The sequence below is a fragment of the Cherax quadricarinatus genome, chromosome 21, assembly GCF_038502225.1.
Source record: "Cherax quadricarinatus isolate ZL_2023a chromosome 21, ASM3850222v1, whole genome shotgun sequence".
Lineage (NCBI taxonomy): Eukaryota > Metazoa > Arthropoda > Malacostraca > Decapoda > Parastacidae > Cherax > Cherax quadricarinatus.
The window spans coordinates 10,466,137-10,493,430 of record NC_091312.1 but is presented as its reverse complement, the minus strand read 5'-3'; the positions used below and the strand labels follow the sequence as shown (position 1 = coordinate 10,493,430).

The following is a 27,294-nucleotide window of genomic DNA, read 5'->3' as shown; positions in this document are numbered from 1 at the left end:
GGAGAATGTCTCGCTTTAAGCAGACTTTTTTTCCAAAGTTGTGCGCGAAACTGTCTCTAATGAAACATGGTTCTGTATACATAGCTCTGAGAATATACCTGTTGGAGTTGCCCCCTCCCAGCTAGTTGTCATGGACCCGCTTTTATAATCAAAGGACGATAATTTTTGTACCTACTTTGTACCGTACCTACTCTCGGTACTGAGTCGAGGACCACAATTGGTCCCTCCTCACCGTCCCGGTACCTTGTACCTTACGAGGACAGGGTGATACCGTTAATAACTGTCTCCAAGACATGAGGGACGGTGGTTAAGATACTCGAAAGGCTACAGCGCTGTCTTGCCTCTACAGCAAAATATTGTCTTGCCTCTACAACACAGTATTGTCTTGCCACTACAACACAGTATTGTCTTGCCTCTACAACACAGTATTGTCTTGCCTCTACAACACAGTATTGTCTTGCCACTACAACACAGTATTGTCTTGCCTCTACAACACAGTATTGTCTTGCCTCTACAACACAGTATTGTCTTGCCTCTACAACACAGTATTGTCTTGCCTCTACAACACAGTATTGTCTTGCCACTACAACACAGTATTGTCTTGCCTCTACAACACAGTATTGTCTTGCCTCTACAGCAAAATATTGTCTTGCCACTACAACACAGTATTGTCTTGCCTCTACAACACAGTATTGTCTTGCCTCTACAACACAGTATTGTCTTGCCTCTACAACACAGTATTGTCTTGCCTCTACAACACAGTATTGTCTTGCCACTACAACACAGTATTATCTTGCCTCTACAACACAGTATTGTCTTGCCTCTACAACACAGTATTGTCTTGCCTCTACAACACAGTATTGTCTTGCCTCTGCAACACAGTATTGTCTTGCCACTACAACACAGTATTGTCTTGCCTCTACAACACAGTATTGTCTTGCCACTACAACACAGTATTGTCTTGCCTCTACAACACAGTATTGTCTTGCCACTACAACACAGTATTGTCTTGCCTCTGCAACACAGTATTGTCTTGTCTCTACAACACAGTATTGTCTTGCCACTACAACACAGTATTGTCTTGCCTCTACAACACAGTATTGTCTTGCCTCTACAACACAGTATTGTCTTGCCTCTACAACACAGTATTGTCTTGCCTCTACAACACAGTATTGTCTTGCCTCTACAACACAGTATTGTCTTGCCACTACAACACAGTATTGTCTTGCCTCTACAACACAGTATTGTCTTGCCTCTACAACACAGTATTGTCTTGCCTCTACAACACAGCATTGTCTTGCCTCTACAACACAGCATTGTCTTGCCTCTACAACACAGTATTGTCTTGCCTCTACAACACAGTATTGTCTTACCTCTACAACACAGTATTGTCTTGCCTCTACAACACAGTATTGTCTTGCCTCTACAACACAGTATTGTCTTGCCTCTACAACACAGTATTGTCTTGCCTCTACAACACAGTATTGTCTTGCCACTACAACACAGTATTGTCTTGCCTCTACAACACAGTATTGTCTTGCCACTACAACACAGTATTGTCTTGCCTCTACAACACAGTATTGTCTTGCCTCTACAACACAGTATTGTCTTGCCTCTACAACACAGTATTGTCTTGCCACTACAACACAGTATTGTCTTGCCTCTGCAACACAGTATTGTCTTGCCACTACAACACAGTATTGTCTTGCCTCTACAACACAGTATTGTCTTGCCACTACAACACAGTATTGTCTTGCCTCTACAACACAGTATTGTCTTGCCACTACAACACAGTATTGTCTTGCCTCTTCAACACAGTATTGTCTTGCCTCTACAACACAGTATTGTCTTGCCTCTACAACGCAGTATTGTCTTGCCTCTGCAACACAGTATTGTCTTGCCTCTACAACACAGTATTGTCTTGCCTCTGCAACACAGTATTGTCTTGCCTCTACAACACAGTATTGTCTTGCCTCTACAACACAGTATTGTCTTGCCTCTAAAACACAGTATTGTCTTGCCTCTACAACACAGTATTGTCTTGCCTCTGCAACACAGTATTGTCTTGCCTCTACAACACAGTATTGTCTTGCCTCTACAACACAGTATTGTCCTGCCTCTGCAACACAGTATTGTCTTGCCTCTATAACACAGTATTGTCTTGCCTCTACAACACAGTATTGTCTTGCCTCTACAACACAGTATTGTCTTGCCTCTACAACACAGTATTGTCTTGCCTCTACAACACAGTATTGTCTTGCCACTACAACACAGTATTGTCTTGCCACTACAACACAGTATTGTCTTGCCTCTACAACACAGTATTGTCTTGCCACTACAACACAGTATTGTCTTGCCTCTGCAACACAGTATTGTCTTGCCTCTGCAACACAGTAACAGTCACTCAGATGATGCAACAATTTACTGCAAATTTTGTGCATAAACATTGTAAATAATAAATAGTATAAAATATTGAGTTCATATATGTCACCTTGTGTATGTCACCTTGTGTATGTCACCTTGTGTATGTCACCTTGTGTATGTCACCTTGTGTATGTCACCTTGTGTATGTCACCTTGTGTATGTCACCTTGTGTATGTCACCTTGTGTATGTTACCTTGTGTATGTCACCTTGTATATGTCACCTTGTGTATGTCACCTTGTGTATGTCACCTTGTGTATGTTACCTTGTGTATGTCATCTTGTGTGTGTCACCTTGTGTATGTCACCTTGTGTATGTCACCTTGTGTATGTCACCTTGTGTATGTCACTTTGTGTATGTCACCTTGTGTATGTCACCTTGTGTATGTCACCTTGTGTATGTCACCTTGTGTATGTCACCTTGTGTATGTTAAATTGTGTATGTCACCTTGTGTATGTCACCTTGTGTATGTCCCCTTGTGTATGTTACCTTGTGTATGTCACCTTGTGTATGTCACCTTGTGTATGTCACCTTGTGTATGTTACCTTGTGTATGTCACCTTGTGTATATCACTTTGTGTATGTCACCTTGTGTATGTCACCTTGTGTAGGTCACCTTGTGTATGTCACCTTGTGTATGTCATCTTGTGTATGTTACCTTCTGTATGTCACCTTGTGTATGTTACCTTGTGTATGTCATCTTGTGTATGTTACCTTGTGTATGTCACCTTGTGTATGTCACCTTGTGTATGTCACTTTGTGTATGTCACCTTGTGTATGTCACCTTGTGTATGTCATCTTGTGTATGTTACCTTGTGTATGTCATCTTGTGTATGTTACCTTGTGTATGTTACCTTGTGTATGTTACCTTGTGTATGTCACCTTGTGTAGGTCACCTTGTGTATGTTACCTTGTGTATGTCACCTTGTGTATGTCACCTTGTGTATGTTACCTTGTGTATATCATCTTGTGTATGTTACCTTGTGTATGTTACCTTGTGTATGTCATCTTGTGTATGTTACCTTGTGTATGTCACCTTGTGTATGTTACCTTGTGTATGTCATCTTGTGTATGTTACCTTGTGTATGTCACCTTATGTATGTTACCTTGTGTGTGTTACCTTGTGTGTGTTACCTTGTGTATGTTACCTTGTGTATGTCACCTTGTGTATGTCACCTTGTGTACGTTACCTTGTGTAGGTTACCTTGTGTATGTCACCTTGTGTATGTCACCTTGTGTAGGTCACCTTGGGTATGTCATCTTGTGTATGTTACGTTGTGTATGTCACCTTGTGTAGGTCACCTTGTGTATGTCACCTTGTGTATGTCACCTTGTGTATGTTACCTTGTGTATGTCACCTTGTGTATGTCACCTTGTGTATGTTACCTTGTGTATGTCACCTTGTGTATGTCATCTTGTGTATGTTACCTTGTGTATGTCACCTTGTGTATGTCACCTTGTGTATGTCACCTTGTGTAGGTCACCTTGTGTATGTCACCTTGTGTATGTTACCTTGTGTATGTCACCTTGTGTAGGTCACCTTGTGTATGTCACCTTGTGTATGTCACCTTGTGTATGTCACCTTGTGTAGGTCACCTTGTGTATGTCACCTTGTGTATGTTACCTTGTGTATGTCACCTTGTGTATGTTACCTTGTGTATATCATATTGTGTAGGTCACCTTGTGTATGTCACCTTGTGTATGTCACCTTGTGTATGTTACCTTGTGTATATCATCTTGTGTATGTTACCTTGTGTATGTTACCTTGTGTATGTCACCTTGTGTATGTCATCTTGTGTATGTTACCTTGTGTATGTTACCTTGTGTATGTTACCTTGTGTATGTCATCTTGTGTATGTTACCTTGTGTATGTCACCTTGTGTATGTCATCTTGTGTATGTTACCTTGTGTATGTCATCTTGTGTATGTTACCTTGTGTATGTTACCTTGTGTATGTTACCTTATGTATATCATCTTGTGTATGTCATCTTGTGTATGTTACCTTGTGTATGTCACCTTGTGTATGTCATCTTGTGTATGTTACATTGTGTATGTTACCTTGTGTATGTCACCTTGTGTATGTCATCTTGTGTATGTCATCTTGTGTATGTTACCTTGTGTATGTCACCTTGTTTATGTCATCTTGTGTATGTTACCTTGTGTATGTTACCTTGTGTATGTCACCTTGTGTATGTCACCTTGTGTATGTCATCTTGTGTATGTTACCTTGTGTATGTTACCTTATGTATGTCACCTTGTGTATGTCATCTTGTGTATGTTACCTTGTGTAGGTTACCTTGTGTATGTCACCTTGTGTATGTCATCTTGTGTATGTTACCTTGTGTAGGTTACCTTGTGTATGTCACCTTGTGTAGGTCACCTTGTGTAGGTCACCTTGTGTAGGTCACCTTGTGTATGTCACCTTGTGTATGTTACCTTGTGTATGTCACCTTTTGTAGGTCACCTTGTGTATGTCACCTTGTGTATGTCACCTTGTGTATGTCACCTTGTGTATGTCACCTTGTGTAGGTTACCTTGTGTATGTCACCTTGTGTATGTCACCTTGTGTATGTCACCTTGTGTATGTCACCTTGTTTATGTCACCTTGTGTATGTCACCTTGTGTAGGTCACCTTGTGTATGTCACCTTGTGTATGTCACCTTGTGTATGTCACCTTGTGTAGGTCACCTTGTGTAGGTCACCTTGTGTATGTCACCTTGTGTAGGTCACCTTGTGTAGGTCACCTTGTGTATGTCACCTTGTGTAGGTCACCTTGTGTAGGTCACCTTGTGTAGGTCACCTTGTGTATGTCACCTTGTGTATGTCACCTTGTGTAGGTCACCTTGTGTAGGTCACCTTGTGTATGTCACCTTGTGTATGTCACCTTGTGTATGTCACCTTGTGTATGTCACCTTGTGTAGGTCACCTTGTGTATGTCACCTTGTGTAGGTCACCTTGTGTAGGTCACCTTGTGTAGGTCACCTTGTGTATGTCACCTTGTGTATGTCACCTTGTGTATGTCACCTTGTGTATGTCACCTTGTGTAGGTCACCTTGTGTATGTCACCTTGTGTAGGTCACCTTGTGTAGGTCACCTTGTGTATGTCACCTTGTGTAGGTCACCTTGTGTAGGTCACCTTGTGTATGCCTGAAGTATCACTCTTGTGTTACCAACACGCAGATTTGTGATAGATTGAGAGGTGAAGGCGAGCGTGACTGGTGTGTCCGTGATGGTTTATTAAACACATGTATGGTAAACAGTACCGACAAGATTAGTAATTAGACTCATGTGCAACATCTGGGTATCTTTATTTGTAGACGTTTCGCCAGCCAGTGGCTTTATCAGTGCAAATTAATTGAATTTGTATTGATAAAGCCACTGGATGGCGAAACGTCTGCAGTAAAGATACCCAGATGTGTTGCACATGCGTCTGATTCTTTAATGTGATTTTTGAACAAGATTGAGTCTAATGTCTAGTGCTCCAGTGTCATAATAGTGTCACTACCTACAGTGCTCCAGTGTCATAATAGTGTCACTACCTACAGTGCTCCAGTGTCATAATAGTGTCACTACCTACAGTGCTCTAGTGTCATAATAGTATCACTACCTACAGTGCTCTAGTGTCATAATAGTATCACCTACAGTGCTCCAGTGTCATAATAGTGTCACTACCTACAGTGCTCCAGTGTCATAATAGTGTCACTACCTACAGTGCTCCAGTGTCATAATAGTGTCACTACCTACAGTGCTCCAGTGTCATAATAGTATCACTACCTACAGTGCTGCAGTGTCATAATAGTGTCACTACCTACAGTGCTCCAGTGTCATAATAGTATCACTACCTACAGTGCTCCAGTGTCATAATAGTGTCACTACCTACAGTGCTCCAGTGTCATAATAGTATCACTACCTACAGTGCTGCAGTGTCATAATAGTGTCACTACCTACAGTGCTCCAGTGTCATAATAGTATCACTACCTACAGTGCTCCAGTGTCATAATAGTGTCACTACCTACAGTGTTCCAGTGTCATAATAGTATCACTACCTACAGTGTTCCAGTGTCATAATAGTATCACTACCTACAGTGTTCCAGTGTCATAATAGTGTCACTACCTACAGTGCTCCAGTGTCATAATAGTATCACTACCTACAGTGTTCCAGTGTCATAATAGTATCACTACCTACAGTGTTCCAGTGTCATAATAGTGTCACTACCTACAGTGCTCCAGTGTCATAATAGTATCACTACCTACAGTGCTCCAGTGTCATAATAGTGTCACTACCTACAGTGCTCCAGTGTCATAATAGTGTCACTACCTACAGTGCTCCAGTGTCATAATAGTATCACTACCTACAGTGCTGCAGTGTCATAATAGTGTCACTACCTACAGTGCTGCAGTGTCATAATAGTGTCACTACCTACAGTGCTGCAGTGTCATAATAGTATCACTACCTACAGTGCTCCAGTGTCATAATAGTATCACTACCTACAGTGCTCCAGTGTCATAATAGTGTCACTACCTACAGTGCTCCAGTGTCATAATAGTATCACTACCTACAGTGCTCCAGTGTCATAATAGTATCACTACCTACAGTGCTCCAGTGTTATAATAGTATCACTACCTACAGTGCTCCAGTGTCATAATAGTGTCACTACCTACAGTGCTCCAGTGTCATAATAGTATCACTACCTACAGTGCTCCAGTGTCATAATAGTATCACTACCTACAGTGTTCCAGTGTCATAATAGTATCACTACCTACAGTGCTCCAGTGTCATAATAGTGTCACTACCTACAGTGCTCCAGTGTCATAATAGTGTCACTACCTACAGTGCTCCAGTGTCATAATAGTGTCACTACCTACAGTGCTCCAGTGTCATAATAGTATCACTACCTACAGTGCTCCAGTGTCATAATAGTATCACTACCTACAGTGCTCCAGTGTTATAATAGTATCACTACCTACAGTGCTCCAGTGTCATAATAGTATCACTACCTACAGTGCTCCAGTGTCATAATAGTATCACTACCTACAGTGCTCCAGTGTCATAATAGTGTCACTACCTACAGTGCTCCAGTGTCATAATAGTGTCACTACCTACAGTGCTCCAGTGTCATAATAGTGTCACTACCTACAGTGCTCCAGTGTCATAATAGTATCACTACCTACAGTGCTCCAGTGTCATAATAGTATCACTACCTACAGTGCTCCAGTGTTATAATAGTATCACTACCTACAGTGCTTCAGTTTCATTATAGTATCACTGTCGGCAGTGCTTCAGTTTTATTATAGTATCACTGCCGGCAGTGCTTCAGTTTCATTATAGTATCACTAACTACAGTGCTTCAGTTTCATTATAGTATCACTGTCGGCAGTGCTTCAGTTTCATTATAGTATCACTGTCGGCAGTGCTTCAGTTTCATTATAGTATCACTGCCGGCAGTGCTTCAGTTTCATTATAGTATCACTAACTACAGTGCTTCAGTTTCATTATAGTATCACTAACTACAGTGCTTCAGTTTCATTATAGTATCACTAACTACAGTGCTTCAGTTTCATTATAGTATCACTGCCGGCAGTGCTTCAGTTTCATTATAGTATCACTGTCGGCAGTGCTTCAGTTTCATTATAGTATCACTGTCGGCAGTGCTTCAGTTTCATTATAGTATCACTGCCGGCAGTGCTTCAGTTTCATTATAGTATCACTGCCGGCAGTGCTTCAGTTTCATTATAGTATCACTACCTACAGTGCTTCAGTTTCATTATAGTATCACTGCCGGCAGTGCTTCAGTTTCATTATAGTATCACTACCTACAGTGCTTCAGTTTCATTATAGTATCACTGCCGGCAGTGCTTCAGTTTCATTATAGTATCACTGCCGGCAGTGCTTCAGTTTCATTATAGTATCACTGCCGGCAGTGCTTCAGTTTCATTATAGTATCACTGCCGGCAGTGCTTCAGTTTCATTATAGTATCACTACCTACAGTGCTTCAGTTTCATTATAGTATCACTACCTACAGTGCTTCAGTTTCATTATAGTATCACTGCCGGCAGTGCTTCAGTTTCATTATAGTATCACTGCCGGCAGTGCTTCAGTTTCATTATAGTATCACTGCCGGCAGTGCTTCAGTTTCATTATAGTATCACTACCTACAGTGCTTCAGTTTCATTATAGTATCACTGCCGGCAGTGCTTCAGTTTCATTATAGTATCACTGCCGGCAGTGCTTCAGTTTCATTATAGTATCACTGCCGGCAGTGCTTCAGTTTCATTATAGTATCACTGCCGGCAGTGCTTCAGTTTCATTATAGTATCACTACCTACAGTGCTTCAGTTTCATTATAGTATCACTGCCGGCAGTGCTTCAGTTTCATTATAGTATCACTGCCGGCAGTGCTTCAGTTTCATTATAGTATCACTGCCGGCAGTGCTTCAGTGTCACTATGCTCGCCACTAGACTAAGATCACGACCATGTTATTGTTCTGGACTCGGTTTACTCCGGGACAAGTAGTAGTCTACTTAGTAAGTTACTTCTGGTAGAGAGCACTAAGTTATTATCTTTTATTGTTATTTAAAAAAAAACTCTAAATTCGTGTAAGTTATTCAATTCATTCGGCTCCCCTAAAGACGGTGCAGGATCAGCCGGGCTGTGGTTGGATTGCGTGCGGCTAGCAGTAACATCCTCGTTGATCAGGCCCTGGTCGTGGACCGGGCCGCAGGGGCGTTGATCCCCGGAATGCCCTCCACGTAGACTCCAGGTAGCCCCGTGACAATGGGGAAAACTATGGCTAGAGAAGTGAACACAGGAGTTAAAATAGGTTATAGTTGGTAATTACCAATTTGAAGTCACAGCAGATCAGTGTTCGTGGTGTCCCGTCTTCACCAATTTGTTTATATGTCGTGCCGAATATGTAAAACTGGTCAATTAGCAAGAACTCATTTAAAATTAAGTCCTTTCTGAAATTTTCTTTTATGCGTTTAAAGATATATTTTTTTCATTATGTTAATGTAAAAAAAAATTTAATTTTGCACCAAAAGAAACTTAGAAAACTTACCTAACCTTATTATAACAAGCTCAATTTATTTTAGCCTAACCCAACTAAATATATTTTAGGTTTGTTTACAGTAATTTAATACTAAACAAACACAGTGAAATATATTGTTTTCGTTAAGTTCAGAATGATTTTGGCGAAATTACTGCATACACAAATTTTCACTTGTCCTATATGGCAAGATGAGCGTTGCTGTTTAAGCCAAGATCGCAAGTTCTGCCTATTCGGCACGACATTATATATATATATATATATATATATATATATATATATATATATATATATATATATATATATATATATTATAGGGAGGTACTACCTCTAGAACTGTCCTGGGGACCCTCATCCTCAGAGAAAAGAATAAACTTGCTTCAGGGAAAACTCAAGGTTCTCCCTGAAGCTGTTTGAGAATTTTCTCCTACCACCCCCTATATTTCAAGTATGTTTTATTTAAAGACAAAATACATTGGCCAAACATTCACAAAAATACAACAGAAAGTAAAACAACATTATATATATATATATATATATATATATATATATATATATATATATATATATATATATATATATATATATATATATATATATATATATATATGCAAAACAACCACTCTGAAAGAATAGAGAAATTCCCAGCGCTTTCGTGACTACTCACATTATCAAGGAACTATCACATAGTTCCTTGATAATGTGAGTAGTCACGAAAGCGCTGGGAATTTCTCTATTCTTTCAGAGTGGTTGTTTTGCATATTTTGAAATCATCTGTTTACTGTGATCTTATTGCATATATATATATATATATATATATATATATATATATATATATATATATATATATATATATATATATATATATGAACACTGATCTCTGGCTGAAGGAGACTCGAACCTACGAACCTTCAGGGAGAAGGCTTACAGCTTTTCATCTCATTCCCTGCATGCATCAGCCTTACTAGAGATTTTAACAATGCAAGGAATTCGCGATGAGATGAAAAGCTGTAAGCCTTCTCCCTGAAAGCTGGCTGCCTTGGATCAAACGTGTAGCACATACTACACGCCAAGGTATTGTCCAGTGTGGGTAGATTGGTAAAGCACTGCGTACCTTGTCCTAAGGTTCGTGGGTTCGAGTCTCCTTCAGCCAGAGATCAGTGTTTGTGTATATTTCGCCTGCTCTCGCGAATTCCTTGCATATATATATATATATATATATATATATATATATATATATATATATATATATATATATATATATATATATATATATATGCTTATCATATGGGCATCACCTTAAGGTAAAGTTGGTTCTTCGCCCTTCAAGGGAGTGCTTTGATTCAAGGAATTAGAGCTACCCCTTCCCTTTCTTGGATTAAATATTACCGCCCATTCCCCGGGCGCTGTGTGACCCTTACGAGTTGAATGCTTTCTGGTGATAATAATAATAATTATTATTATTGTTGTTTTCACTCTGATCCTCCTTAAGCGACAGTCTCTCCATCCCTGGCCACAAAATTAACATACTGGCTAAGATTACTTCAGTTTTCGAAAACGCTTCTGTTCTCATATGCAGCTGGAGAGTCACTCAGGAGCGTCATGGTTGAACCCATCACTTCCCTGAGTGGGGTTCTGATTGCCTCAGAATTCTAGGATCTCTTCCGATTGACCTTCACCTTGGATGATTTTAGAATGTGGTAACACCATTTCACACGCTAGTGTTAGCTATAATTTCCATACGACTCCTATAAGCTAGTATAGTTGTTATTGTCGTATACGACTACTGTGCTTGCCATACTTGCTACTACCTGGAGTGTACCTGGAGAGGGTTTCGCGGGGTCAACGTCCCGGTCTGTGACCAGGCCTTATCAACCAGGCTGTTACTGCTGTAGCTATAATTTTCATACGTCCTCTGTACTAGCTAGATTAACTGTATTTCCCGTATGACTTTGATAATTATCATACGGTTTTCATGCTGGCTAATCTAGCTATAGCTGCAGTTTTCATACGACTTTGAACTCTTCGCTAATTTACAGGAATAAGGTTCCAGTACTGGAACTGTTACGTATCTCTGGATGGTTTGTCCGTAATTTTGGGAGTACTAGTGAGGAAGAGGTCAAAATGTCAGATAATGTAACGCTACTGACGCACTTCACTTTTTATTTTACTGGTATGGCCTTTTTATGGTTCTCTTCGCTGCCTTTTGTTTTTCCCCATTGTACACTCATAATTTTGTGCGTGCTGTTCTTGGTGGTGGTGGTGTTGATAGTTTGCCAAAGGAAATAATGACACACAGGTCAAGGATGACCTGGGCAGTGGTGCTGGCACCCTGACACAGGTCAGTGGTGACTCCTGGCTTACTAGTGCTAAACACGGGTCTGTGTTTACTGGGACTCATGGCTTACCACTGCTCTGAGTGTTCTTTATAACTGTATGTCCATAAAGTCTGCCTCCCAGTACGCCTAGTACACCTCCCGGTACACCTAACACACCTCCAGTACACCTCAGTCGTTTCCTTCCTCTCTATCCTTCCCCGGCCCTCATTGTGCTCATTATTCCGCTTTCTGAGGTTTCTCTGTCCTTCACTCCATTTCCTCCTTTCTTCTCCACCTCCCCTTGCTAATTCCATATACTTTTTTTTTTGCGAGTCCTTGAATTTGCACTTCCTCTTATCGCAGTTTCAAGGGGTTCAGGTGAAAAGCTCTTGATCCAGTGAAACGAAGTTATCCTCCCCTTCCCCGAGTCAAACTTGATTATCTCCCCTTCACCAAATGCTGTGTGACCTCTACGGATTTAGCGATTCCCGGTTCTCCTTCCTTTTAAAACTATCTTCCAACTCCCAGCATTATTACCTGTTCCCTTCTTACCACCCTCGGCCTCCACCACTCTTCACCCACATCCTCCTCCTCCCCCCCCCCCTCCTCCTTCCACACACCTTTCATTTCCCTCTCTCCCTCCCTTCCTCCTGCGGTACCTTTGTGTGTGTACAGGCCGAGTGGGTGGTCCATCTTATATATGGGCCTTCAGGGCAGAGAGGGTGGATTGATTGGTGGGCAGGGAGGGTGAGTTGATTGGTTGGTGGGCAGGGAGGGTGAGTTGATTGGTTGGCGGGCAGGAAGGATGAGTTGATTGGTTGGTGGGCAGGGAGGGTGAGTTGATTGGTTGGTGGGCAGGGAGGGTGAGTTGATTGGTTGGCGGGCAGGAAGGATGAGTTGATTGGTTGGTGGGCAGGGAGGGTGAGTTGATTGGTTGGTGATTGGTTTGTTAAGGTAATTTGTCAGGTTCCTGCTGCACCCTGGGTACATTCACCTTCACTAACACATGACCTTCACTAACACATGACCTTCACTAACACATGACCTTCACTAACACATGACCTTCACTAACACATGACCTTCACTAACACATGATCTTCACTAACACATGACCTTCACTAACACATGACCTTCACTAACACATGACCTTCACTAACACATGACCTTCACTAACACATGACCTTCATTAACACATGACCTTCACTAACACATGATCTTCACTAACACATGACCTTCACTAACACATGACCTTCACTAACACATGACCTTCACTAACACATGACCTTCATTAACACATGACCTTCACTAACACATGATCTTCACTAACACATGACCTTCACTGACACATGACCTTCACTAACACATGATCTTCACTAACACATGACCTTCACTAACACATGACCTTCACTAACACATGACCTTCACTAACACATGATCTTCACTAACACATGACCTTCACTAACACATGACCTTCACTAGCACATGACCTTCACTAACACATGACCTTCATTAACACATGACCTTCACTAACACATGACCTTCACTAGCACATGACCTTCACTAACACATGACCTTCACTAACACATGACCTTCACTAACACATGACCTTCACTAACACATGACCTTCACTAACACATGACCTTCACTAACACATGACCTTCACTAACACATGACCTTCACTAACACATGACCTTCACTAACACATGACCTTCACTAACACATGACCTTCACTAACACATGACCTTCACTAACACATGACCTTCACTAACACATGACCTTCACTAACACATGACCTTCACTAACACATGACCTTCACTAACACATGACCTTCACTAGCACATGACCTTCACTAACACATGACCTTTGCTAACAATGACCTTCACTAACACATCTGTCAAGTGGGTTTTCGATAACGTGGATGGGGTAAGAATACTCACGTAGGCTGGTAGTATGTATAATATAACGGAAAGTATGGGAAGCGCCAACAGCCGACCTGCCTCTCTCTGCTCCCTATCTTCGACTGACTCTCAAGTGCCTACGGGTGAGGGGTGTTTAAAATCCTGCTATGGTCAGCAGCAATATGAATAATCAGTCAGTGATTCACACAGACGGTTGGTAGTGAGTCATCTACTGGTGCACTGGTTACTGGTAACTGGTTACTAGGAACTGGTACTACTACTGAGACATCACCTTCACTAACACATCACCTTCACTAACACATCACCTTCACTAGCACTTTACTGGCCACACTATGTGGAAAAAAAACTTTATAATTTTAGTCGTGTGTATTGTTAGTTATTCGTGTCTATTTTTTAGGCTCTGTGATAAAAGCATCTGTAGGCCTATTGGTTTATTCCTGAATCCCTTCCAGTAAGGTAATTAATATCATTATCATCATAATCTCCTCAAGGGAGGGATACCTCGGTGCCGGTGAAGGGCTTTACATCTGCAGAACTCAGCTCTTCCCTCCTCTCTCCTTCCTTGGAGTAAACCTCCCCAGTTTATATATATATATATATATATATATATATATATATATATATATATATATATATAAACTCTAAACCCGTATGGGTCATGTATCTCTAGTAAAAATCAAGAAAACTGCAGGCCTATTGGCCTGCAGTTAGTTGTCGATTGGACAAACTTTAAGCATCTAATCCATTTTTTTCGATTATTTTTTAATTGATACTAAGAGAACACTGCTCTTATGATTGATATTAAACTGTTTTATCCGATTGTACACTGATACCATGTTGCCCCTCACTATGCTGCTCACTATGCTGCTCACTGTGCTGCTCACTATGCTGCTCACTATGCTGCTCACTGTGCTGCTCACTGTGCTGCTCGCTATGCTGCTCACTATGCTGCTCACTGTGCTGCTCACTGTGCTGCTCACTATGCTGCTCACTATGCTGCTCACTGTGCTGCTCGCTATGCTGCTCACTGTGCTGCTCACTGTGCTGCTCACTATGCTGCTCACTATGCTGCTCACTATGCTGCTCACTATGCTGCTCACTATGCTTCTCACTGTGCTGCTCACTATGCTGCTCACTATGCTGCTCACTATGCTGCTCACTGTGCTTCTCACTGTGCTGCTCGCTATGCTGCTCACTATGCTGCTCACTGTGCTGCTCACTGTGCTGCTCACTATGCTGCTCACTATGCTGCTCACTATGCTGCTCACTATGCTGCTCACTGTGCTGCTCACTGTGCTTCTCACTGTGCTGCTCACTGTGCTTCTCACTGTGCTGCTCACTGTGCTTCTCACTATGCTGCTCACCGTGCTGCTCACTATGCTGCTCACTATGCTGCTCACTGTGCTTCTCACTGTGCTGCTCACCGTGCTGCTCACTATGCTTCTCACTGTGCTGCTCACCGTGCTGCTCACTATGCTGCTCACTATGCTGCTCACTATGCTGCTCACTGTGCTGCTCACCGTGCTGCTCACTATGCTGCTCACTATGCTGCTCACCGTGCTGCTCACTATGCTGCTCACTATGCTGCTCACTGTGCTTCTCACCGTGCTGCTCACTATGCTTCTCACTGTGCTGCTCACTATGCTGCTCACTGTGCTTCTCACTGTGCTGCTCACTATGCTGCTCACTGTGCTGCTCGCTATGCTGCTCACTATGCTGCTCACTGTGCTGCTCACTGTGCTGCTCACTGTGCTGCTCACTATGCTGCTCACTGTGCTGCTCACTATGCTGCTCACTGTGCTTCTCACTATGCTGCTCACCGTGCTGCTCACTATGCTTTTCACTGTGCTGCTCACCGTGCTGCTCACTGTGCTGCTCACTGTGCTGCTCACTGTGCTGCTCGCTATGCTGCTCACTATGCTGCTCACTGCTGCTCACTGTGCTGCTCACTATGCTGCTCACTGTGCTGCTCGCTATGCTGCTCACTATGCTGCTCACTGTGCTGCTCACTATGCTGCTCACTGTGCTGCTCGCTGTGCTGCTCACTGTGCTGCTCACTATGCTGATCACTGTGCTGCTCACTATGCTGCTCACTATGCTTCTCACTGTGCTGCTCACTGTGCTGCTCGCTGTGCTGCTCGCTGTGCTGCTCACTGTGCTGCTCACTATGCTGATCACTGTGCTGCTCACTATGCTGCTCACTATGCTGCTCACTATGCTTCTCACTGTGCTGCTCACCGTGCTGCTCACTATGCTGCTCACTGTGCTGCTCACTATGCTGCTCACTGTGCTGCTCACTGTGCTGCTCACTATGCTGCTCACTATGCTGCTTACTGTGCTGCTCACTATGCTGTTCACTGTGCTGCTCACTATGCTGTTCACTGTGCTGCTCACTGTGCTGCTGCTATGTTGTAAGCTATGCTGTAAGCTATGCTGCTCACTATGCTGCTCACTGTGCTGCTCACTATGCTGATCACTGTGCTGCTCACTATGGTGCTCACTATGCTGCTCACTATGCTGCTCACTGTGCTGCTCACTGTACTGCTCACTATGCTGCTTACTGTGCTTCTCACTGTGCTGCTCATTATGCTGCTCACTGTGCTGCTCACTATGCCCCTCGTTTTGCCCCTCACAATGCTGCTCACTGTACTGCTCACTGCACTGCTCACTATGCTGCTCACTGTGCTGCTCACTATGCTGCTCACTATGCTGCTCACTGTGCTGCTCACTATGCTGCTCACTATGCTGCTCACTGTGCTGCTTACTCTGCTGCCCACTATGCTTCTCACTGTACTGCTCACTATGCTGCTCACTATGCAGCTCACTATGCTGCTCTCTACGCCGCTCATTCTAAAATGAGTAAATATATTTAAAACAATTAGCGTGTAGAGGACTGAGTCCAGTTCTGCGCTATATGTTAGATATCACAGTGCAGGAATATAGAACAGTAAACAGCCTTCTCCATGGCCAGGCTGCACGAGTAGAACAACTCTGGAAACTGGTGACAGGTATATCAGGACCACAACGTTGTCTAAAAATAATAATGATGATACCTTTATTTCTGCAAGTACATATACAAGGTATACAGGCCTGGGTGACATCAGTGACATGATACTACATGAAAGCCACTTGTTATGCAGAGCATTTCGGGTAAATTAGGTCAGTTTTGCCCCAGGATGCGACCCACACCAGTCGGCTAACACGCAGGTACCCATTATTACTGACTGGTGAACATAGACAACCGGTGTGAGGAAACACGCCCAATGTTTCCACCTCTTCGCCGGGAATCGGACCCGGACCCTCACCGTGTGAAGCTAGAACTTTTGCCACCAGGCCATGGGGCCTGGTATTAGTTATCGAGTGTATATCATCATGTCACAGGTATGCTGTAACTAAGATTCATATCATTTTACAGAAATATTCGGGTTTGTTGCGGTTAAAAAATGATATGTATAGGTATTGATGCAAATGTTGATTAGTCAAGAATGGCGCGTTGACATTGCCAGTGTGGCGTGTCAGCTTAGTGGTGCTCCAACGCACTGTCTTGACGGTGGTGCGTTCACTGCCAGGAGAGAGTTGTGAATGCTTAGTGACCTACGCGGTCAAAGTCCTCCGTAAATATCACAACTACTTACCTACCTTCAGTGAAAGGATGAGTGGCGCTGATCAATAACCCCCCCCCCCTCCCCCTCGCACCAAAATCGTAAAAAGGTCTAGTCTTTCTTCATAAGGAAAGTTACTAGTGCTCGGGCCTAGCCTAGGCATTCTTCCCTGTGTACTTACTAGAGAATTTACGTCCATTGGATAGTTGGGTGAGCAGAGTTAGAGAGAGTAACCCAGGTGAGAGGTCTCGTAAAGCCATGATAGCCTTGAAAGATAACAGTAGCGGTTATATTATTACTAACTTTAGAGACTATGAATCCATTCTGTACTAAAAATATCCTGACTGGTCAGGAACCGGATAGCAAGTAGCAGACGAGGATCCAGCTCCAGCACTCCTTTTGCTGGAACCCTGGTTATAAGAAACTTAGTGTGTGGATGCAGTGAAGGTTGGTAGACCCATCAAGTTCTGTAATGTATATCATTTTTTTTAATGTCGGCAGTACGCCATTTTTATCCAAGAGTTAAAAAAAATTGACATGTAGTAATGTTGAAAACAGTAAAGTTGTTAAGTGCTGGACTATGAGAGTTTATCTGAACCTTGTTGAGAATACTGACTTCCTCACTGCCTCTATACTCACTCTCAGCTCTACTGTTTCTTGCTCTCAACACTACTGTTTCTTGTCCTCAACACTACTGTATCTTGTCCTCAACACTTCTGTTTCTTGCTTTGCAACGTCAACCCAGCCACCCGTCATCATTGACTCTCATTTACTAAAGAAGACAGAGGCTCCAGCCTCCACCAGTCTGTACTTCAGAATGACCCACGCAAATTTAACGTGGGTCATAATAATTAATAATAATTATAATGTATCCCATGTTATTATGTATAACGCTATGCTTGCGCTGGCCATTCAGAGAAAGGAATGGTGGAGGCTGGAACCTCCTTTCGCTAATCTCCAGAGAAAAGCCCTACTCATGTGTCTAGGCTACTATAAAGTACCTTGTAAACTGATAATCATTTAAGTGGGTGTAAGAGTAACAAGAAGTATAGGGATGCTGCGTACAGTGATGGTGAGTGGCAGAGTAACAAGAAGTAGAGGGACGCTGTGTACAGTGATACTGAGTGGCAGAGTAATAAGAAGAGGAGGGATACTCTGTATAGTGATGGTGAGTGGCAGAGTAACAAGAAGAGGAGGGATACTCTGTACAGTGATGGTGACTGGCAGAGCAACGTGGAGAAATACTGTTAACAGTGATGTCAGTTTTTCATTATAGATGTGACTTAATTTTCCGGTTAGGTTTACGATGATTGTATTTTTTTCAGTTAATGCGTTAATTGCCATCCTGTTGCAATTCGTTAAGTCACTCAACAGACTGTGGGACAAGGCCGAGGTTTTTAAGCGAGGCAGAGGCAGTGGTGTCAGGCGGTGCTTTCCCATAGCTGGTTTTGGTGGTAGTTGAGGTTGTTGTGGTGGTGAATGTGGTGATTGGGACAGCTAGTTGCGTCATCGGCTGAGAGAGTGACCCCTCTATCCTACTGGAAAAGGTGTGACCTCGGATGATGTCATCTAGGACGTGGACGGGGGTGGGGTGGACAGGGCTGGGGGTGGACAGGGCTGGGGGGGTGGACGGGGCTGGTGGAGGGTTAGGCGGAAGCTACCTGGATGTAATTTTAGAAAATTATGATATGGATTATTATTCCGTCTTGAACCATGATCTATCATGAGCTCTGGATGATGTCACCCTGCAGCAAGGTGTGTGTGTGTGTGTGTCTGCAAGGTGTGTGTGTCTGCAAGGTGTGTGCGTGTCTGCAAGGTGTGTGCGTGTGTCTGCAAGGTGCGTGCGTGTGACTGCATGGTACGTGCGTGTATCTGCAAGGTACGTGCGTGTGTCAACACGCACGTACCTTGTTTGCGTGCGTGAGTGACTTGCACGGGTTCAAGTAATTTGTAGTTACAGGGATGGAGGTAATGCTCGGGGTGCCTGGTCTTGCTATAAATATAGATTTTTTGTTAATTTCTCAGTGGTTAACACACACACACACACACACACACACACACACACACACACACACACACACACACACACACACACACACACACACACACACACATTCAGGACCCTGTACACCGTGTATGTTAGGCCCATATTGGAGTATGCGGCACCAGTTTGGAACCCACACCTAGCCAAGCACGTGAAGAAACTAGAGAAAGTGCAAAGGTTTGCAACAAGACTAGTCCCAGAGCTAAGAGGTATGTCCTACGAGGAGAGGTTAAGGGAAATCAACCTGACGACACTGGAGGACAGGAGAGATAGGGGGGACATGATAACGACATACAAAATACTGAGAGGAATTGACAAGGTGGACAAAGACAGGATGTTCCAGAGATTGGACACAGTAACAAGGGGACACAGTTGGAAGCTGAAGACACAGATGAATCACAGGGATGTTAGGAAGTATTTCTTCAGCCACAGAGTAGTCAGTAAGTGGAATAGTTTGGGAAGCGATGTAGTGGAGGCAGGATCCATACATAGCTTTAAGCAGAGGTATGATAAAGCTCACGGCTCAGGGAGAGTGACCTAGTAGCGATCAGTGAAGAGGCGGGGCCAGGAGCTCGGACTCGACCCCCGCAACCTCAACTAGGTGAGTACAACTAGGTGAGTACACACACACACACACACACACACTATAAGCTTTTTATTAAGAAGTTTCTCTCAAAAAGGGCTTTACTGAGTTTCGCCCACTTTACTGTTTTCGCCCACCATGAGGCAGGCCAAAGCAGCATGGGTCCGAGTCCTTGGCTAGTGCAGTGTTGTTATTGATCAATACCACTCGTTCGTGGTTACAATAATATAAAATACTGCTCGTTGAACTAGTACACCAAACAGGGACTAGAATGAAATTAGCCTAGTCATCCACACCACCATGTGTCCTTGGGTAAGGAGTACAACATCCAGTTCCGCTGGATGCCCTACTCTTAAGGATATATATATATATATATATATATATATATATATATATATATATATATATATATATATATATATATTATATTGTGTATCCATTTGCTCTTGCACTACCCCTCACAGGATGGATATACGGCGCGCAGTAAACTAGCCTCTACCGTCCACAAAAAACAAAAGACTTGTAACGCAGTGCAAAGTACCTCCAGTGAAATGCAGCGGGGCACGACGATTACACTGAGAACTCGATGAGTACACAAATAACCCGCACATAAAAGAGAGAAGCTTACGACGACGTTTCGGTCCGACTCGGACCATTGACAAAGTCAAAGTGTGACTTTGTCAATGGTCCAAGTCGGACCGAAACGTCGTCGTAAGCTTCTCTCTTTTATGTGCGGGTTATTTGTGTATCGTTCCAGTCACGGTATTGTGCCTTTTTGTTATTAACTCGATGAGTGTCAGGTGTCCCCGACTTTTCATCGCCCTCCCTTCGTTCATAGGGGAATTACCAACAAACCTCTGGTTGTAGTCAAATGAGAACTTGACAAGATCTTCAAATCGGCTGCTCATCAGCCGGGATGTGGACTGCGTGAAGCCAACAATAACAGCCTGGTTGATCAAACCTTGATCTGCCAGGTGGCCTGGTCTGGGACCAGATTGCGAGTCCATTGATTCCCGGAAACATCCATCGGGTATCCTTCAGGTATCCTTTAGGGGTGCTCAGTAAACTTGCCTCTGCTGTCTACAGGATTGATATAGGGTGAACGGTAAACTAGCTTCTGTCCTGCACCAGGTGGATACTAAGTGTACTGTACATTATCTTTAGCACCAAAATGTAATCGAATAATTTTAGCCCACACAGTGTCATTTCTGATTTCATTCCACTATATTTGTGTAGAAATGTTTACCAATATTCTTTTTACGCTGCTTATTACGCACAGTAGGTTAAACTATGACTTTTTTGTTCTTCACATTGCTGGCATCAAGAAATGTTCTTGATTTTCTCTTTATCAGAGTAGTTACTGCATGAGATTGACGCAGTCTTATGAGTTTATGTAATGAGTCTTTATAACGCTTACACCATCTCTTGAGTGGTTGAACTGTTGAACAGTGTAAGATATCGTGTTCTGGTGTGTGACACACACACATACACACACACACACACACACACGCGCGCGCGCGGGGGGCCAGGAGCTATGAATCGACCCCTGCAGCCACAATTAGGTGAGTACACTATGTGGTACAGTGATCTGTTGCATGACACACACTACCCGTGATACATTACCTGGAGTCTACCCGGGGGGCATTCCGGGGATCAACGCCCCCGCGGCCTGGTCCACAACCAGACCTCCCGGTAGATCAGGGTTTGGACTAAGTGCTGGTCGCACGTAGTCCAACGTACGAACCACAGCCCGGCTGATCGAGCACTGAATTTAGGTATCTTTCCAGATCCCTCTTGAAGACAACCAGGGATCTATTGGTAATACCCTTATGGCTGGTTGGAGGCTATTGAACAGTCTTGGGCCCCGGACACTTACTTTGTTTTCTCTTATGTACCAGTGGCGTCCCTGCTTTTCACTAGGGGTATGTTGCATCGCCTGCCAAGTCTTTTGCTTTCGTAGGGAGTGATTTCTGTGTACAGATTAGGAACCAGTCCCTCCAGAATCTTCCAGTTGTGGATTATGATATCTCTCGCCCCTGCGCTTCAGCGAGTACAAGTCAAGCGCTTCCAAGCGTTCCCAGTAGTTAAGGTGTGTGATGGAACTTATACGTTCAGTAAAGGTTCTCTGTACATTCTCTAGATCTGCAATTTCACCTGCCTTGAATGGAGATGTTAATGTACAGCAGTATTCCAGCCTAGAGAGAACAAGTGATTTAAAAAGAATCATCATTGGCTTAGCATCTCTTGTCTTGAATGTTCTCATTATCCATCTTATCAGTTTCCTCGCAGATGTGATAGTGGCATTGTTGTGGTCCTTGAAGGTGAGGTCTTCAGACATTACCACGCCCAGGTCCTTCACAAAACTTTTCCGCTCTATTGTGTGATTAGTTTGTAGTATACTCAGTCCTAGCTATTATTTCCTCCAGCTTTCCATAACGGAGTAATACAAGGATCTGGTGTGTGACACACACACACACACTACCCGTGACACACTGTATGATACACGGATCTGGTGTGTGACACACACACTACCCGTGATACACTGTATGATACAGGGATCTGGTGTGTGACACACACACACACAATACCCGTGACACACTATATGACACAGGGATCTGGTGTGTGACACACACTACCCACGGAACAAAGTCGTCATAAAGTCACCACACATTGAAACCCGAAACTGGTGTGGGAGAACTTATTTCTCCATGCAATAAAAATGCTCGAAAGACCAAGTCTCAAATCCGAATAATGTACAAGAGGAAGAGCTCAGTTAACCCCAGTGGAAAGTAGGGGTTCCACAGCACATATAGAGACACTATCAACATCCGTAGTACATGACTGCAATGCTTGCACATGACACGTAGGGAAGCGCTAAACATGTACGGGTCATACAGCGCCTGGAGAATGTGAGGTAGATCAGGTTTAATCCAAGGAAAGGGAGAATGGCTCCAGTTCTTTCGATGAAGAGCCTTCGGCATCAAGGCACCTCCACTTAAGGAAAATCTTACCGGAACAGAGATGAAACGTCTTGACATCAACCGGTTCCTGGCTGATGAACCATCTTGTGGTGGCCCTGTGGGCGTGCGGGACTCGGGCACTCACAGCCTTATTGATCTGGAGATTGCCAGTGAAGTTTGGCCACAGACCGGGTGGTTGGAGTAGAACATCTGAAACCGGTTACAGGTACCTCACTGGCATGTACTGAACACCTTGTAGTGGTTGACCTTCGTCAGTCCATCTGTAGGAGTGTTTAGTGTTCTTGCCCATACTAGTACTCCCTGCTTACCTACCTGGAGGAGGATCTGGCCACCTGGATGTCTGCCCACCTGCAGAAATCACCATCGCCACTACTCATGCAAACCACCACCACCACTACCCGCTGACTTTGCTGTGATCGCTGGTGAGGAACTCTTATTGCGCACAGCTACCACGAGAGACCTCTGTGTTCACTGCAGTTCCACACAATCCTCGCTGCTCTTCTGATAGCCGGTTTAGTTCTCGGTTCACCGTGTACTCAGATTCCCCAATGTGTTATGTCTGCCCTAACACAGTTTGCTTCTGTCGACCCTGTGAGCCAGAAGATCCAGGAGTATTTACCTTGTCTCCACGCGAGGCACAAAGATGTGGAGTTCTGTTCATGCCTGGGTCATGTTGATGCTCGGGTCATGTTGATGCTAGGGTTATGTTGATGCCTGGGTCATATTGATGCTAGGGTTATGTTGCTGCCCGGGTCATGTTGGTATCCTAAGGACTGAACGGGTAGATGCCTAGACAAAGGCTACAGTAGATTTCTATCTTAGTGACTTCATTGGTCATGTCCTCGGATATGTCCTTGGAAAGTGGCAGTCCCGGTGGGCCCTGCAGACTTGCAGCAAATCATACAGGACTCAACAGTAATTATCACCTTGAGTCAAATCTCTGTCGACTGAGGATCGGGCACACATGTCTCACCCATAGTCGCCTGCTCGCAGGTGCTCTCTGTTCCCCCAGTGTAGTTCTTAATGTGCCGCTGCCTGTGGAACACGCTTTTGACAGTTTGTCCACGACTTGTCCGGGATCGGGTAGCAGGAGCGGTGACTCCCCCCCCCCCCCGAAATATCCTTCAGGTTTTCATCATTTTTTTTCATATAATTACCGAAATTGCTGTAGGGACCTCGGAGAACTTTTAGGGGAGCTTCTTGACATTAATAATGTAATAGAGTTTTTAACTGGTGCCGGTTATTTTAACTTGGTGTGATAGTACTAGTGTTCAGTGTTTTATTAATGTTCGTAGTTTTTATTGTTTGTCGATTTTCATCTTTGATTTTAGTTTGTTGTATATAATTTTAATTGATAAGAGCGATGAGTAATCAACACGACCCAAGTTTCTTCTGTAAATTCACAACTACTACCCTTACTACTAGCACTACCAGCGAGGACCACAACTACCCTTACTACTAGCACTACCAGCGAGGACCACAACTACCCTTACTACTAGCACTGCCAGCGAGGACCACAACTACCCTTACTACTAGCACTGCCAGCGAGGACCACAACTACCCTTACTACTAGCACTGCCAGCGAGGACCACAACTACCCTTACTACTAGCACTGCCAGCGAGGACCACAACTACCCTTACTACTAGCACTACCAGCGAGGACCACAACTACCCTTACTACTAGCACTACCAGCGAGGACCACAACTACCCTTACTACTAGCACTACCAGCGAGGACCACAACTACCCTTACTACTAGCACTACCAGCGAGGACCACAACTACCCTTACTACTAGCACTACCAGCGAGGACCACAACTACCCTTACTACTAGCACTACCAGCGAGGACCACAACTACCCTTACTACTAGCACTGCCAGCGAGGACCACAACTACCCTTACTACTAGCACTACCAGCGAGGACCACAACTACCCTTACTACTAGCACTACCAGCGAGGACCACAACTACCAGCATGTGCTACCACTGCCAGCGAGGACCACAACTACCCTTACTACTAGCACTACCAGCGAGGACCACAACTACCCTTACTACTAGCACTGCCAGCGAGGACCACAACTACCCTTACTACTAGCACTGCCAGCGAGGACCACAACTACCCTTACTACTAGCACTGCCAGCGAGGACCACAACTACCCTTACTACTAGCACTGCCAGCGAGGACCACAACTACCCTTACTACTAGCACTACCAGCGAGGACCACAACTACCAGCATGTGCTACCACTGCCAGCGAGGACCACAACTACCCTTACTACTAGCACTACCAGCGAGGACCACAACTACCCTTACTACTAGCACTGCCAGCGAGGACCACAACTACCCTTACTACTAGCACTGCCAGCGAGGACCACAACTACCCTTACTACTAGCACTGCCAGCGAGGACCACAACTACCCTTACTACTAGCACTGCCAGCGAGGACCACAACTACCCTTACTACTAGCACTGCCAGCGAGGACCACAACTACCAGCATGTGCTACCACTGCCAGCGAGGACCACAACTACCCTTACTACTAGCACTGCCAGCGAGGACCACAACTACCCTTACTACTAGCACTACCAGCGAGGACCACAACTACCAGCATGTGCTACCACTGCCAGCGAGGACCACAACTACCCTTACTACTAGCACTACCAGCGAGGACCACAACTACCAGCATGTGCTACCACTGCCAACACAAAGTTAACATTATTGCTGTCATAACTTTGGTAATTTCAGTAACATTATTAGGGAATTTTTACTTTGGGTTTTTCGAGTAATCGTTTTTATACTTTGTAGCTTTATTTGTTTTTATGAGTTCTCGTTGTGCACACTCGAACCACCGTTCCTGACCAGCATTTACCCAGAGGAACGCAGAGAGAAAATGTAGAATGTGTTTGGGTGTAGACACCTGGAGGTCCACTGTTGTGGTTGGTTGATGGAGGAAGAGGGAGAGAGAGGGAGAGTTAGGGGGGAGGGAGGAGGAGAGGGAATGTTATGGGGAAGAGGATAGGGAGGATTAGAAGAGAAGAGAGGGAGTGTTATGTGGGAAGAGGAGAGGGAGGAGGGGGAAGTGGAAAGAGGAGGAGCGGAACGGGAAGTGGGAAATGTGAAATGGGGGGAGGGGGAGGAGTGGGAAGAGAAGACGGAAGATAGGAATAATAAGAAAAGTAGCGGAAGGTATAATGAGAGAACAATGAAGGGGGTACAGGGAGGAATCAAGTTAGTGGTAGTGATGTATTATGGCGCGACCACAACACAACACTGACAGGACACAACACTCCCAACTACAACACTGACACAGCACAACACTAACAAGACACAACACTCACTCCCAACAACACTGACACAACACAACACTGACACGACACAACACAGAACTGACACGACACAACACAGAACTGACACGACACAACACAGAACTGACACGACACAACACTCCCAACTACAACACTGACACAGCACAACACTAACACGACACAACACTCACTCCCAACAACACTGACACAACACAACACTCACTCCCAACAAGGAGTCTTGACCAGCTCGTACAGAGTTCAGTAATCTTGCTTATGTCACTTGATTACTTGGGATTATCCAACACGAGTAGTGTCACGGATTATTATAATCAAGGGGGAAGCGCTAAACCCGGAGGATTATACAGCGCCTGGGGGGTGTGTGGAAGGCATTCAGGCTTAATTCGGGGAACTGGAGCACAGATCCAATTCCCTAAATCAAGAGCCCCTCACCAACATCAAGGAACCTTCCTTGAGGGGTTAGTGTCACGGAGAAACATATTTATTGTAGTTTCGTGTCCTTAGCAATCACTATAACAGTATATAAATGTTCAGTGAAGGATAAATCTTTTTCCGGAGAATTCATTACCCAAGATAACTCATTAAAATTACGCAGTGTTGCGTATTTTCCTTGAGTTCCTGCTGTCCTATTCCTCAGGATGCGATTTGCAACAGTCGATACATGGGTACCTATTTACAGGTAGGTGAGCAGTTACAAAGTGGAGGTGTTCGTCAGGAGCTGGAAAGTGTCTAGTGAAATGTGTTTTCAGTGTTCTCCCCACAAGGTACTTGCATCTTTCCATGTGTGTGTGGAACAGTTAATGTGCCATGGGTATGTGCTGTGGGTCCGGGGGCCGAGGTCGCTGGTTGCTGAGGTTCGTAGTGTCTGGTGAGAGTCAGCTGCTTAATGTCGTTGCCACACCACCTTCAGGCATGTTTTGGCACTCTGTCCCTGTAGGGGGGTGGCAGCAGCGTCGGAGTGGTAATATAGACTGGGTGAAGGGGAGAGGGTTGTTGTGGTGGTGAATGTTAGGGGCGAGAGAGGCAGGGGTGGCCATGTAGGCAGGGGAGGCCAGGCGGC

At 44.2% G+C, this 27,294-nt stretch overlaps 1 protein-coding gene across 2 annotated transcripts in view; it reads left to right on the top strand.

Annotated features, from left to right (window-relative positions):
* The window catches only part of LOC128689133 (uncharacterized), a 724,351-nt gene that overhangs the window by 403,895 nt on the left and 293,162 nt on the right, over positions 1–27,294 (top strand). The window lies entirely within an intron of this gene.